Source organism: Cryptomeria japonica, chromosome 8 (assembly GCF_030272615.1).
Source record: "Cryptomeria japonica chromosome 8, Sugi_1.0, whole genome shotgun sequence".
NCBI classification, from domain to species: Eukaryota; Viridiplantae; Streptophyta; class Pinopsida; order Cupressales; family Cupressaceae; genus Cryptomeria; species Cryptomeria japonica.
In genome coordinates, this window is record NC_081412.1 from 645,691,307 (window position 1) to 645,698,250 (window position 6,944).

The window sequence follows — 6,944 nt, forward strand, 5'->3', positions numbered from 1 at the left end:
GGAATGAATTCCAATTGAGAGAGTAATTATATTACCAAGCCAAAAAACTATGGAGTTGAAGCCCTTGAGCAACCAAGAAGTGTTTGACTTAGGGAGGTGGAACAAGGAGAGTTGCTAGGTTGCCTTTGAGCTTTTTGCACTCTGATTTTGGTGTCTACACCTTGAAACTAGTAAAGGACCTATCACTTGGTAAACATAAAATCCTATTGGGCAACCCCCTTGCCCATCCTCCCTATCACCTTTTTCCATTAGTTTACTCCATGCCTTAATCTTCCATGAAGCATAATTATGAGGAGTTAAAATTGGAAATTTAGGAGAACCCATAGCACCAAAATGAAAAAAACATAAAATAAAGAGAGGCATAATCACACAAGACACCCCCCCAAATTACTCAATCAAGAAAATGCCCCAAAATCATGATTTGGCACTTTATACTGAGTGCGTATACAAAGGGCCACTTGAAAAACAAAGAAAGGTGGACTTATGATTTCAACTTTACAACTTCTCAAAATGAGATATAAGAGACTCCAAACAATACTACAAGTGATCTAAACTGAGATCCAAGAAAATAACAAGTACCAAATAGGCCAAAAATGACCAAATACTGAAAGTAAAATTTCTAATCAAACTCACTACAAACTAATGGAAGATTATGAAAGCAGACGAAAAATTATGTACTTTCAAGAAAAATGATACATGAAAAGGAGGTCGTATGACCCCAAACGAAGCCTTTGAAGTTGCAAAATTTAAGATTAGACAAGTACAAGCATGAAAATATGCAAGTTCTTAAGAATCCATCCATCCAAATCAGAAAATTCCTCCAACACTGCAAAGAGCACAAAATTATAGTCCATTTCAAAAAAAATTGCACCAAAAAAGGAGCAAAAATGAGCAAGTTACGACTATTTGAAGTTGGATTGCAAATTCAAAAAAGAAAATGAGAGGGGGTCCAATTTTTTTCAAAATATGGCTGATTGAATGCTGAAATCAGCAACTGACGAGTTTAAAATTAATGCCCATCTAACCGTCATTCGAACTTCACCTCCCCTTGCATGACTCTCTGTACTATACGAACATGATGATGTGGTTGCATGCGTGGCAAAGGAATGTTTACCGCTGGCCATTGGCCACCTGCCACGTGGAGGACATGGGTCCCACTAGGTTAAAATCCTATTGGAGAGGGATCAAGGAGTCAGAAGTCAGGGAGGTCGCCATGGGAGGACAGGTGGCAGAGCCGAGCGCAGAGAAACCATGAGTGGCGGTGATCAGAGACCAAAGTGGCACTCGGGCGGTGGTATAGTGGACTAAAGAGTGGTCGAGTAGTGGGTGTTGGGTGTAGAGGATAGAGCAGTCTAAGCAGCCACAAGGGTGAGGTACTGAGGGTAGCCAGAAGGAGCAGTGGTCGGGGCCGTGAAGCAATGATGCAGGTGTGAAGACTGTCGGCGGGGCCAAGACAGGGTATGACTGACAGTGGGAGTTGAAGAATGTCGATGGGAGGATGGAGCTCAGGCATGAGCCGGAAGATGTGAGGGCCAGGGTGCAAGGATTGCCAATGCCAAAAGGGAATTTGCAGTGGTGGTGGATGGTCAGGGTGGCCAGAAAATGTATAGTCTCTGCAAAAAGTTAATGCAGGGTACAATGGGTGGTAGGGTCTACAGACCCCCCCCCCCCCCCCCCAAACAAATATATATTTTTTAATTTTTTTAAATAATAAAACCCTTTTACAATAATTTTTTCAGAATGCCCCAATTTTTAAAAGAAAATTTCAGCAAATTGAATAATTCAAAAATGAATAAACAAATTTGCAGAAATAAAAAATATATTTTTTTAATAAGACCGTACTATTATACCAAAATAGGCAAATTTTTTTCCTTCACCAAATATGGTTGATTTTATACTCAAAATTTATGCAAACAACTTGTTGGACTCAACCGTGATGTCCAAATCGCTATAGGATATCTCCAAAACCAAAAATTGAAGCCTCCAAAATGTCTCCAAAAGACTGATAAATGATGCCCTTTAGGCTCTAATACGATGTGAGATTTTGCCAAGATCAAGAGCTCAATGAAAAGTACAATAGAGAGAAAAAATAGATGATAGGAATAAACTATATTCTATCAAGATAAAAATACTAATCAACTGGATCATCAATCAATACATACAATGTAGTTGAGCCTGCTTATATAGGCAAGGCTATATGGATATGTGAGCACGCAAACATGACATGTGGCTCCATGAGAAACACGGGTAGGTAGGAAATAGGCGTGGTAGCTAGGAGAAACAATATAATATTCCACATGAGGTGGATCACCCACCGAAGATGGAATTATCACTCTAGAATAAGTAGATATGATAGAGTAGTAACAAGATCACACCATAAAAGGTGGAAATCTCCTACTACACACTATCCCAATGTGGAACAAACACCCAAGTGTCTCATACCCAAACTACTATGAAATGCATTATCCTAAGTAAACTTAAGTAAGGTATAATTATTCCAACATGAATAATTAATTACACCAACAGTCTCAATGAGGTCATCATAGATTCTATGTTGCAACTATCCACAATAGGCTCATTGGAACTTCCTTCTAGGATTTCACATTTTTTAATACTAAGAGTATTATTGTAGGCTTTCTCACCAAGTACATAACACATCTTATTTTGAGCATCAAATATAGTATGAGGGATTATTGATTTATCAGAGTTATGTTCCACTTGCCTTCTTTTCCGCTCATTTTTAGTTTCCTTTCTTTGATTAGAAAGGGTCCCTTTCTTTCTAATTGGTTTTGATGTTTCATGAAATTACTTCTACAATGCCTTGCAACGTGTCCAAAGTTTTCATACTTATAACGTACAATATTGAAATCAACTAAAGGAGTAAATGCATTTCTGCTGACAAAGTTTTTTTCTTTGTAGGAAACCTGCTACAATCTACTCCCTTATGTCCATGATAATTATAATTAAAATTTGAACCATAAAAAAAATGATTGAGCTTGGTATTGTACCCTTGTTCACTTGGAATTTGTCCTCAAGATCTATTTTATTTGTTTATGAATGTGGATGAAACCTTCATCCTCATTTTTCTAGTCGTCAGTCACTCTAGGTTGATAAGATCTTTGATCTTTGAAAACCATAATCAATTGGATCTCCTACATTTTCCCTCATAGAATGCTCACTAGTCTTATTCATTTCATTTTTACTGAACCAAATGTCAGTCTTGATGTGTGGTGCCATTTGGCTGCATATAATCTCATGTAAGATCTTAATATTATTTCCAAACTTTGCATTTTTACTCAATTGATTGTTTTCCTTCTCCAAGTACTTTCTCAAGGATACCACTTCTTCCTTTAGTCTTTCACAATCCTTCTCCTTAAGCTTGAAATTTTTTATTATAGCATCATTTTTCCTTTTGATTTCTTCCAATTGATCATTCACCTCTATGATCTACATCTCTAAATTTTCTTTTATTTTTAAATCTTCTAAAATTTGTAGTCCTTGTTTCAAAATCCTTTTGTTTAGATTATTGATCTAGATATAAGCACAATGAAGCTCTTCAAAATCCATCTCAACATCTTCTTCTTAATGAGTGGAGCCTATTTATTTTCACTTCTAAAGGTGTCCTCATCATACTCCTCAAATGGATAACCTTCTTTCTCAACATACAAGCCATTGTTGTTGTTGTTGTTGTTTGTTCTCAATTTGCACTTTGAAATAGTGTGACCAATCTTGCCATAATTGAAACATTCGAATGGTAATTTACCTTTATATTTGCTAGAGACTCGTTTAAATTTTGTCACAAAGTTTTCTTCTTCAATATTTGAATCTTTAGTAAAATCTACATCCTCTTTTTGCACAAATGCCTTGAAGGCTATTTCCTTTATTGAAAAATTGCATGAAGGCTTCATTTAGTGAGCCCGGGTTATATCACATGCATTTATGGCATACTAAAGAATCCCCCTTTCTTCAAAAAATATTGCCCTAAAATCCTTTTTTGTCAACCCCCTCCCAATACACATCCCAAATTATAAACCCTTTTTCACTAGATATTTCTTTTTTTTAATATCTTGAATTAAAATCCCCCTATTTTCACCAAGTAGGCAATATATTGAGCTCATTTTTGGGGGTATTAAACCCCCCAATATGAATGCACATGATATAATATCGCTTAGCTAGTGAAGCCCTTGCGAAAAATTATGATTTGAGTAATTCTCATTTCATATGTAGTTAATGTCCCATGTAATTCATCCATAGTCAAACTATTAAGATCTTTGGCTTCATCTATAGCAAATACTTTTGAATAAAACTTAGAGGAAAGATATTTGAGTACCCTTTTACCAATCACTAATTCTTTCATTTATTCACCAACTCGTCTGGTAAATTGGCAACATCATTAACCTAGAGTAGATATGGAGTAATGTTTTCTTCCTCCTTCATATTTAGACCTTCAAATATCCCTTACTAGGTTTGAAGCTTTACCTCCTTGATTTTCTCATCACCTTCATATATATTATAGAGTTCTTCTCACTTTATTTTGCAATCCTACAATGCATTATTTCTCTGCCCTTCCTTTGTATACCATTCCACGTCATCAATTTCTTATTGAAATTGAAAACCCTATTCATTCCCTCTCTTTCTGTGTCACTGAGGAGGTCAGAACAAATTTTGATTTTTCTCTTAGGCACACAAAACCTCCTAGGTGTTTCCTCTGTAAAGTTGATCATGCTACCTTAAAAAAGTTATTGAGTCTCAATGATATTGTCATTGCAAAAGTAGATAAGGGAAATGCCACTATCCTCATGGATAGGCAAGAATACATTTCCAAAATGTTGGCTCTTCTTTTTGACTCAACAAGTTACAAATTTCTCAATCCTTCCACTTCCATTTAAAAAAAAGTCAAATATGTTATCTCCTGCTTATCAATTGCTAATGCCACCAAAAATTATTTGGTCCCCTCCAAATAAATAACCCCTCACATTTATAGGGTCCCTAAAATTCACAAGGCTAACACTCCACTCCATCCCATTGTTGGAATTATGGGCTCCCCCACTTACAAGTTAGTTGCCTTCTTAGCTAAATTAATCATCCCTCTTTCTGGCAAATTTGAATATTGTGTCAAAGACACTGCCCATTTTGTTGATTTTATTTAGGATAAAAAGCTTGAGAACAATGACCTCTTACTAAATTTTTACATTGTCTCTCTTTTCACCAAAGTTCCCATGTTTTACTCCATTGAGATTGTCAAGCACAAGACCAATGAAGAAGTGGCCTCTTTAGTTGAGCTTTGCCTTAGGTCCTCTTTCTTCTCTTTTCAAGGTGTTATCAATGAGAAAGTAGATGATGTAGTGATGGGTTCCCCTCTCTCTCCTATTATAGCCAATCTCTATGTGGAACACACTTTGAAGAGTCCTCCATCTTCTCCTTCCCCCTCAAGCCTAAGTGGTGGAAACACTATGTGGATGATACCAATTTTTGTTGGCCACATGGATTAGACAAGCTTGAAGAGTTCCATACCCACCTTAAATTTTTGTTCCCTTGTATCTCTTTCACCAAAGAGATTGAGGTGAATAGCCAGCTCCTCTTTATCAATATCTTGTTTTCCAGGAAAACTTACAATACCTTAGCTCAGTATGTTTACTACGAATCCACTCACACTAGCATTCATCTTCAATCCTCTTCCCTCCACCACCTATCTCAAAAAGCCAATGTATATGGTAAAAATGGAATGATTAAACTATTTCAAAACCATAAAAGATCTAACCACATAAAACCCTAGTTCTACAATCAAGAATCCACCATACACCAATGAAGAACCTAAAACATGCAAATCACAACAAAATAGAAAGATTATACCATTCACATGCTTAGTAGGGTTTTATCTCCCTTGTTTCATATCTCCATCAATCTTGTTTGATGTATTTTCTCATATATTTTGTATTGTGTACAAGACTTCAACAAAGAATGAATTAAGGTTGTGAAGTCACTTGATCGCTTGAAGGCTTGATTGATTGTTGATTTATTAGGGTTGATAAGGATGAAAGAATCCTCTTATATAGAAGACACCTTAGAAATTGAAGGGATAGGGTTAAGAGGTACCAGGATAAATGGTTGGCTAGGATTAAAGGGTAGGTAGGGAAAATAATAAAATATGAAGGGGTAGTTAGAAGAAAATTAAGAGATAAATGACAAGTGTCATAGAGGGAAAAAGAGAATGACTTAATTAAATAAATAAAGATACATTTAATTAATAGAGGAAGTTGGACCAATTAAATAAATAAAATATTTATTTAATTTAGGGAAAGGATAATTTAATCAAAAAAATATTTATTTAAATATGGAAAGGCTAGAAGAGGATTAATTAATAAATTAAATAAATAAAAACCAATTTAATTAATAGAAGGCTTAGGATAAAATAATTAAATAAATAAAATATTTATTTAATTAGGATAAGATAATTTTAGGCATCTACAACTAACATTGTGAAAACCTTGACCGCTAGAGCCTTTCGTATCTATGATGTTGATCACTTAAACTAAGAATTAGTTTTTCTTCGTCACATTTTCCTTGTGAATGGTTAATCTTTAACCTAAAAAAATCCACCTTCTACCCTAAACCCAAACCATTGGCTCCCTTTGTTCCTCCTACCGTCACCCTCCCTTATATTGAAGATACTTCCCATAGAAATTCTAAAATCCTCCTTAAGAAGGGCGTTACTTGTACTTTTAGGCCTCTCTACACCTTGGGTAAATGCATCCCTCTCCCATGGATCCTAAGGATAGCCTCCTTGATTCAGGTGTCTACAAATTTTTTTGTTCTTGTGGCACCCCTTACATAGGTGAAATTGGTCATTCCTTCAAAACTAGGATCAAAGAACATTATGATGACATCAAACATGAATTTATGCTCAAAGTTGCCATGGTTGACCATTCCACCTCAACTAAGGA